At 36.1% G+C, this 9,183-nt stretch overlaps 1 non-coding gene across 1 annotated transcript; it reads left to right on the top strand.

The window, feature by feature from the left end:
• Positions 1–942: 942 nt before the first annotated feature.
• On the top strand, positions 943–1,014 carry Trnad-guc (transfer RNA aspartic acid (anticodon GUC)). Its single transcript has one exon. It is a non-coding gene; the product is annotated as a tRNA-Asp (tRNA).
• Positions 1,015–9,183: the final 8,169 nt, after the last annotated feature.

Raw genomic sequence — 9,183 nt, 5'->3', positions numbered from 1 at the left:
ATATATATATATATATATATATATATATATATATACAGACACACACATATATACATATATACTTACATGCGTACATACATACATACATACATATGTATATATATATATATATCAATATGTGTGTCCATGCGTATGTATGTATGTATGTATGTATGTATGTATGTGTATGTATTGATAGATGTATGTATGCATGCATGTATATTCATTGATTCTTTGAAATACCTGTGTTATTTGCAGCAATTGAACGGATCTCCTTGCCTGTCCTCACCCGACTTTCTTCCAGCGACTATCATTCTATATATTTATTTCTTTAACTCTCAGTTAGACACACTATTTCGTTTTTAACATCTCTGAAGCTTTTGTTTCTTTTTTAACTTATTAGCGTGTCTTTCTAGTTTCTAACTCTTTATTTAACCTCTCGTTTTAAATCTTGAGTAAAGTTTTCAATGGAAAGAAAACATACATAAATATTCGTAAAATCAAGAATGTATATATTTATCAGGGCATGCGGTGTTGTGTGGTAAGAAGCTTGCTTCCCAACCACATGGTTCCGGGTTCTGTCCTACTGCGTGACACCTTGAGAGAGTGTCTTCAACTATAGCCTCAGGCCGACCAATCTCCTTTCAGTGGATTTGGTAGATGGAAACTAAAAGTAGTCCGCCGTATATATATATATATATATTTATGTATGTGTGTGTGTGTTTGTGTGTGTGTCACTACCGCTTGGCAACCGATGTTGGTGATTAATATACCCATAACTTAGTGGTAAAAGAGACCGATAGAATAAGTATCAGGCTTAAAAAAAAAAGAAGAAAAGAAAAGAAATAGTGGTCGATTAATTCGACTAAAATTCCCCAAGTCGGTGCTCCAGCATGGCCGCTGTCTAATGACTGAAACAAATAAAAGAATAAAAGAATATATATATATATATGTATATATATATCCTCGGTAGTATAGTGGTAAGTATCCCCGCCTGTCACGCGGGAGACCGGGGTTCGATTCCCCGCCGGGGAGGCAATTTATCTTTTAATGGCGGTGCCCCAGCATGGCCACAGCTCATGAGCTGAAACTGGATAAAATGAAAATGAAAAATGAAATATATATATGTGTGTGTGTGTGTGTGCGTGTGTGTGCGTGTGTGTGTGTGTGTATATAGAAATATAAATGGGCAAAAATACGTGAGATTCAGTAAACAATACGTGATAAAATTATGAGTTGAAAATATGTAAAGAAAAATGAAGAAAAATGCCTTCGTTTCGCATAGTTTTATATTTTTTTATATAAATATATACATATTATATGGGTGTTGTAAAATCCAACCGGTTTTCGCTATTTAAATTAGCTTTTCAAGGGGTATTGTATAGTGATTAATTCCCATGATGAGGATGTTTCGCCATCTTGGCTATTTGAAAAATAAGAAAGAATTTAGAGAGTGAACCAAGGGAGGTAATGGGTGTCAAGGGGGATAACTGATTCCTTAGTATAGTTTCTGAGGTTGTCAGGTTTGAATATTGAGGTGTGGTTTATATTTTTGAATGAATAAGTTCTCTTTATTTAGTCGTTCTTGCACTGAAATTGAATCTTTGCACTGGTTCAGTGGGAAAATAAGGAACTTCGGCGTTTTATCACTTGCGCATCTGTCAAGATGTACGCTCAGTGCAATTTGCCTGTACTGAGGGAAGCGAATCTGTTCCTTATGCACCGTGACTCTGCGTCTCAAGGGAGGCTCGTTTGGCCTACATAGTTATGGCCACAACCTGAGCAGGTTAGGACATAGATAAGGTTGTGGGAGGCACATGTAAACTTCACATGTGTACGTCACGTACGTACATCAGACAAATATACAATACATGCTACAAACTTTCCCAGAGAAAGAGTTTTAAACGAAAACAACTGACAATTATGAAGAATGGTGAAGCAAACAACAGAGCCTGTCGTTAAATTCATTAATAAAAGATCAAAGGGGACAAAACGATGGGTCTAATAATTGTGAATAGCAAAATTCACAAATGACTTGTGGTGTTTGGCTGTGTCATTTTTACCACTTGGGTCCACTTTGTCTTTCATCCTCCTGGGGTCGGCAAAGTAAGTACCAGCTGATTACATCCTACCTAGTGCGTTGTTCTTTTCTACTCTTGGCACAAGGCCCGAAATTTTGTGGGAGGGGGCTAGTCGAATAGATCGACCCCAGTACGCAACTGATACTTGATTTATCGACCCCGAAAGGATGAAAGCCAAAGTCGACTTCGGCGGAATTTGAACTCAGAACGTAGAGATAGACGAAATACCGCTAAGCATTTCGCCCAGCGTGCTAACGTTTCTGCCAGCTCGGAACACATTCTGCCTTAAACACAAGAGGAATGATCTATATATTTAGATAGGCCTTCTAGAGCGTTGCATGCAGTTAAGATGATGTTTATAGTGATGGAAAAATATATGCCGTTTTGTCAATGTTAAATCTAGGAAATTTGAAAGTCATAGAAGAATAAAACTGTTGTACATGACCTTGCATGTGAAAATATCAGGTTCTCTTGAATATCATCCCCTGTATGATATATAGGATTGCCATTTATGCGATCCCAATTAATATTGTAGGCTGTAGGAAGACGGCGAGCTGGCAGAATCGTTTGCACGCTGGGCAAAATGCTTTGCGCCATTTGTCCGTCATTTCTTTCAAATTACGTTCAAATTATGTCGAGGTTGACATTGCCTTTCATCCTTTCGTGGTCGGTAAAATAAGCAACAGTTGAACACTGGGATCAATGTAATCGACTAACCCCTTACCCTAAACTGCTGGCTTTGTGCCAAAATTTGAAATCAGTATTCTTGGCTACAGGGCTAAGAATGAACATCGAAAGAATAACGAAATAATGTTCAGCAAACCGATAGATGAAGATTCCGGTGTGAAAGTTTAAGAAACATCCGTCCAGATAGTAAATGATTATACCTACCTTGGTCAGCTTGTAACAGCACACTGAAGTAAATAAAAATAACAGAAAATCGAGTTGCCTAGAACTAGCAGGGATTCGAAAGGGAAAGTTCCATTTTTTGAAAGCAAAATACCCCTACACCTTAAAAGACCTGTTTACAAACGATACATCATACCAACACTTTCTTATGGTGTGACACAATAGACTGAGACAAAAGACTTAACAAGCAAGTCAATAACACCTCAGTATGTATATGCCACAAACGTGTTATGTTTGGAATAATGTAGAAATACCATAAAACAATGAAATGAATTTACAACTTTCTCAAGTTCTGAACATAACTGAACAACCTGCTCAAGTTCACAAAATTGTTTAACCTTTTTGATATCAACCCGCCTGCTTGGTTCTATGATACAAACTTCCTGTTTTAAGACAGTCTAATTGAAAACTATCAAAACTACGTTAATTTATGTTCCAATAACCAGCTTCATATTGAGAAAGTTATTTTGCCCAATTATCTATAATTTTCAAAATTAATTGAAACAAAGGCATTTGAAACAAAGTATATTTCAAGAGAAATATCGAAACGAAAGGGTTAAAAAGTTGTCTGAAATGCTACAATTCGTAGTCAGATGTTCATTGTGTGAGATCCTAATTTCTAATAAAAGTACCGGTCTGCTCGATTAGAATTACCCGGGACAAAGTAACAGTAACAATACAAATTCCGACCTGTTCCTTATATATTGTGTTCCAGATGATTCAGCCGACCGTACGGTTACGATTCAATAATTATTTTCTTTCATTACACAGGGTATGAACCCTAAAATATTCATCGCTCCTTCTAAAATCCCTTTTAATCCTTTAATTCTACTACTCAAACAAATAAATTCGCCCTCATAGTTTTGCTTTCAGTATGTATTGTTCGAATTAATGGCTTTTTTTTTGTCTCTTACCTTCACTACTTCTTCTCTCTCACTCTCTCTCTCTCCCCTCTCATTATTTATCTCTGTCTGTCGATATATGTATGTATCCACAACCATGCCTATCTATCTATCTACCTATCTATCTATTTATCTATCTATCTATCTGCCTGTCTTTCTGACTGTCTGTATGTATGTATGAATGTATGTATGTACGTACGTGTTTGTGTGTGTGTATGTTTGTGTGTGTGTGTGTGTGTGTGTGTGTGTGTGTGTGTGTGTGTGTGTGTGTGTGTGTGTGTGTGTGTGTGTGTGTGTGTGTGTGTGTGTGTGCATGTCTGTGTGCGCGCCTGTTGGCGCGTATACATGTGCGTTGAACGTGCGTAGCTTAGCGGTTAGGGTAATCGGATCATGGTCGTAAGGTCGATTCCTGGAGGCGCGTTGAGCAAGACATTTTATTTCACATTGCTCCAGTCCATTCAGCTGAAAAAAAATGAGTTGTACCTGTATTTACAAAGGGGACGTCTCTGTCGCATTCTGTATCCTGTCATGGCAGCTCCATAGATGCTTCTCGAGAGAGCCAAAAGCCTTTGTGGCAGACTTTGTGACAACTTCAAGATCAAAAGAGATAGTACAAGTCACTGCGTTGTCGAAATATGTAAAATCTTCAGTATACTATAGGGGTGCTCCTTGTATTGTCACTAACTTGAACTCTCTCAATCTATTAGAACATTTTGATGGGAGCTGGTAGAGTAGTTCAGTTCTCGAAGTGTTGATTGTGAGACCAAACATGTCTGCTGTACAAGAAAACCGGTCCACAATGTGCTGATATTAAAAAAGTAAGTAAATTTGTGTTATTGAAGAAAGAAGGAGAAAAATAAATTTGTTTCATTTAATAAAAAAAAGGAAAAAACGAGAAAAAACAATAAGATAATAGAACGATTGTAAATAGTTTATATAAACGTTCAAATGGTACTGCATGGGAGTAGGGCCCATACAGCCATTTCATTTTTCATTTTTATATAACATCTCATTTTCATTCGTTTTATGCTTTTTGTCCCCACTGTAGTGTCTTTGTAGTGTCCCCTCTGTATTGTGGCCGTAGTGCCAAAATAAAGAAACATTGGCGGAGGTTTGCGCTCTCTGAGTGCTCTTGTTGTTGTTATTATTATTATTATTATTATTATTATTATTATTATTATTATTATTTGCGCTCTGAGTTCAATTTCCTCCGATGTCGACTTTGCCTTTCATCGTTTCGGAGTCGATGTAATAAGTACCAGTTGAGTAATGGGGTCGCTGTAATTGACTAGCCCCATCACCCAAATTTCAGGCCTTGTGCCTATAGTAGAATGGATTATTATTATTATTATTATTATTATTATTATTATTATTATTATTATTATTATTATTATTATTATTATTAAGATTAAGGCAGTGAGCTAGCAGAATCGTTAGAACGCCGGGCGAAATGCTTAGCGGTATTTCGTCTGCCGCTACGTTCTGAGTTCAAATTCCCTCTTGGGCGACTTTGCGTTTCATCCTTTCAGGGTCGATTAAATAAGTACCAGTTACGCACTGGGGTCGGTGTAATCGATTTACACGCTCCCCGTAAATTTCAGGCATTGTGTCTATAATAGAAAGGATTATTATCGTTATTATTATTATTATTCTGGCCGCCATACTGTAAAGTCACGGAAATTTGGTGCTCCGTAAGTCGAAAAAGTGTTTATAATCTTAACGGCCTTCTAAGGCTCTGTTTTGTCATTTCTATTGTTACCATTGTATTTCTGAGATTGTCTAGACTACGTAGGTAGTATTTTTGTGTAGAAACACCTCCTGTTTTGCAAGGGTTGTGCATCAATAATTATTGAGTTTCAACTACAATTTTCTGTAATTATTTAAAGATGGCTGATAAAGAAGCTATGATAATGTTCAACAAAGGGACGCGTTCCTCGTCACAAAAAACATGAGAACAAGAATATCGAATGGCCTAAACTTAATGACATCACCGAAGTGAATAATGTTTCGTCTCTAAGCAATGTGAAAACTTTTGGTGTCGACAACGGGAACAACAAAAACAGCAACAGTACCAGCAGTGACAACAGCAACAACAACAACAACAGCAGCAGCAACAACAACAATACAAAAGAGATGAAACATAAAAACGCGAATATCGCCTCCTCTTCTTTTGCATTTGCGGCGAAAGATATAGAAAATTTTTGCATAGATGAAGATTTTAAAATGGCAAGGAAAATTGTAAAACGGAATGGGAGAAGGGTAGCTCTAAATCCTCTATCCGGCGTGATAGAGAACATCTTAAGATGCACGGTAACATACCGTTGCATCGGAGTTAAGTCTCGGCGGGTGGAAAATGCTCCTGAGAGCGAAATACAAAAATTTTTCGGGAGCGTGTGGGAACAAAAAACCCACATCACTCGAAGAAAGAAGTTTGGAACTACTGAGATGGGATTTGGGACGGAAGAAGAAGCTAGGTGTCATTCCGCTTCCACTTTGAGGAAGGAGTTGGAGAGGGCTCTTGCCCTTGGTATTCAGGGTGATCTTGGATGATGGGGTTCCTCGAATATCCCCAGGGCTCCTCCTGTATTACTCTTTCCTTCCCTCTTCTTCTAGTGTTGTATACTAAGTATGCTTCCCTTCTAATGTATACTGTGTACACTTTTTATATTTTATTTTATCATTCCATCATATGTAAACCCCTGCACTTTATGTCTGTCTTTGTATTGTCCCTCTCATCATTTGCCCTGGTGGCAAATAAAAGAAATCATCATTATTATTGTTGTTGTTGTTATTGTTGTTGTTATTATTATTATTATTATTATTATTATTATTATTATTATTATTATTATTATTATTATTATTATTATTATTATTTATCCCGCAGTCGATCCATGCTTTGTGGCTGATAATAGATAGACGTTAATTGCATTAAGCACGTCTACGTGACCAGCCTCCTTATACACTGTGTGACGCTCATTCTGACAGAAAATATAATGTCAAGAGTAAGACGTAGCCGCGGAATACACAGCCACTTCTCCACTTCCATTATAATTCAATGAGTAGGCAATTTAGCTTTTCGAATAACTTTAATCTCCGCCCGGAAAGTCTTACTTTAATATAACGTGTTAGACCTAATCAAAGAGAACACGTGTGAAATGAAAGAACAATTCTATTGCTATTCATTCTGACTTGTATAATTCAGTCTTACAATATTGAAGTGTTTTCAGCTGTTTAGGTTGACATTGAATACGAACGTGTATATGCCTGTGCTTGTTAATATGAATATATATGTGTCTGTGCTTCTTAATATGAATATGTATGTATTTCTGTTTGTTAATATGTATGTATTTATTGATTTATTCATGTTTGTGTATACGTTTGTTTCTCTGTGTGTGTGTGTGTATGTGTGTGTGTGTGTATGTGTGTGTGTGTGTATGTGTGTGTGTGTGTATGTGTGTGTGTGTGTGTATGAGTGTGTCTGCTATTTTTCACTTATTTATTTATTTTTGTTATTTTGTTTCTCTGTGTATCTGTGATTTGTTGAAACAATTATAAAATACATTAGAATCAATAAACGCACACACAAACACACATATTTGTAAATGTATTTATGCATATCCATACACACACACACACACACACACACACACACACAAACATATGTATGTATATATCTATGTATATATATATATATTTGTATGTATGTGTATAAATATGTATATATTTATATGTATATATATTTATATACATACACATACACACACAAATATACACACACAAATATACACACACATATGTATGCATGTATGTATGTATGTATATGTATATATATATATATATATATATATATATATATATATATATATGTGTGTGTATGTATGTATGTATGTATGTATGTGTGTGTGTGTATAAATATATGTGCATATATAAATATGTATATATTTATATTCATACACAGACACACACACATATGTAAATATATATATATATATGTGTGTGTGTGTGTGTGTGTGTGTGTGTGTAAATATACATATATACAAATGAACATATAACAACGCCAAAAGCCTTATTAACACAATTCAGGCAAACAAACCCAAGAAGAAACTACACATGGCCAATGTAATCTATAAATTTGACTGTAAAACTGGAAGTTGCAAACTTCAAGACTTTAGCCTTTACACTGGACATACTAGCACAGCACTCTCTTTAGGCTCACCGTGTAATTGAATATTAGATATGAAAATACTCAGAGAAAATACTTACATACCCAATAAAATTCTTCATAAAAATATAATACTAATCGAAACCATATTCATATCGTCACACAAAGCCAAAATCAATACGCAAGCTGCACACTAATCAAAAACTTATCGCGTGAGTATTGATATAAAAATCTAACGGTCTACACTGTGACCGCCGCAGCCAATAAATCAGCCTGTTACTAATGGTCAGAAATCCTTTGGCAGAAAAACCTACATGAACTGAACTAGTGTATAAGAAACAACAGAGACACTCAATATATTCAATTCTTGAAAATGAGACTGTGTAGGTTTGGAAAGGTCGAATATGAATTTTGAAATTTTATTGTTCAAAACCTACTGATTAAAAAAAAAAAACTAATAAAAAATACAAGAAATCTAAAATATGAAAGATAAAAGTTGAATACAGTCGTGTATTCAATGAAACATAATAATTGCATTCAGGCAGAGGCATGGCTGTGTGGTAAGAAGCTTACTTCCCAGCTACATGGTTCCGTGTTCAGCTCCGCTGCATGACATCTTAAGCAAGTGTCTTCTATTATAGCCTCGGGACGACCAAAACCTTGTGAGTGGATTTGCACTATATATATATATTATGTGGCTTGCTTGTTTGTTGTACCTTGTTTATCATTTTGTCCATGTTCTTTTGCCACGTCATGTACCCAGTTATGTATCTATATGTACATGTAGATGAAGGTATGGACATACATGTACATATACATGATGCATATACTCATATATTGTTTGTATCACGACAGAACGCACGCGTTAACCTTTATAGAGTAAGTTTTAACTATTTTTCTAACGTGACTCTCTCTATCTCTATATCTATCTCCCCCTCTCATTCTTCCCTCTACTGTTCTTCGCCCCTCCCTGTCACTACTATCTCTCTATCTCTCTCTCTATCTCTTGTTGCTCGTCCTTCGCCTCTCACCGTTACTACTACTATCTCTCTCCCTCTCTACCTCTCGTTGCTCACTTTTATTCTACCTCCTCCCCTTCTTTTCCCTCTGCTACTCTTTCTCTTTACACAGCGCTGGTCACGTGTGTCCG

The sequence above is a fragment of the Octopus bimaculoides genome, chromosome 3, assembly GCF_001194135.2.
Source record: "Octopus bimaculoides isolate UCB-OBI-ISO-001 chromosome 3, ASM119413v2, whole genome shotgun sequence".
NCBI classification, from domain to species: Eukaryota; Metazoa; Mollusca; class Cephalopoda; order Octopoda; family Octopodidae; genus Octopus; species Octopus bimaculoides.
Note: the sequence above shows the minus strand (reverse complement) of the source record. Positions and strands in the feature narration are given on the sequence as shown.